Source organism: Teleopsis dalmanni, chromosome 1 (assembly GCF_002237135.1).
Source record: "Teleopsis dalmanni isolate 2A chromosome 1, ASM223713v2, whole genome shotgun sequence".
Taxonomy (NCBI): domain Eukaryota; kingdom Metazoa; phylum Arthropoda; class Insecta; order Diptera; family Diopsidae; genus Teleopsis; species Teleopsis dalmanni.
Window position 1 is genome coordinate 82,655,846 of NC_051846.1, and position 765 is coordinate 82,656,610.

Sequence of the window (765 nt, forward strand, 5' to 3'; positions counted from 1 at the left end):
GGTAAAACAGATATGAAAAGCAACATTTGGTAAGGTTGAACCAACATGAGTTAAAGTCTGGTTAAATCATCTAAATAATTTCTCTGAGTTGAAATGGGTGATTGTTTTGATTGCTTTTATTAAGCATTTTTCATTCATAAATAAACAATTTATGAATAAATTTTGTATTAGGTTTTCAATACAATATTAGTATTGCCACCGATTTTTAATACTTGGAAAGTACTTATCTGCTAATATCGGTTAACTTCTGTGTAGTTGAGTAATGAAAACCTTTGATTGTACTTACCTTAAAAAACAGATGTTCTATAATCCTTTTAAACTATTCTTGCCTTCACTGACTCAAAAGAATTTGCGAGCATCGCCCCAAAAACACATTTTGAATATTGTAAATCGATTTCAAGGTGACAAATGAAGTACAAATTTTTTTTACTGTTAAGAGTAAAACAAACAATAAAAAAAATGCTGAGTAACGTTAGGCAACTGTCATCTCCAAGGGGCACACAAAGTTGTCAAAACAATTTTTAAATGAAATAAAACCCAAGACAATTAAAAACATTTGCCAGAAGCAAAAATCACAAAAATGAAAAGAATGAACATTGCGAAATGCGCAAAATCCAACGAATCAGTAGAGAATAGCGCTCAGTTCAGATGCAAACAAACCATTAATTCCAATGCAATGAACAGTGGTCAGGTCACACATTATGTGCGAATAATTAATCATGCCAGAAACTGCTTAACGGTCCATCAACCAAAGAAGAGAATATA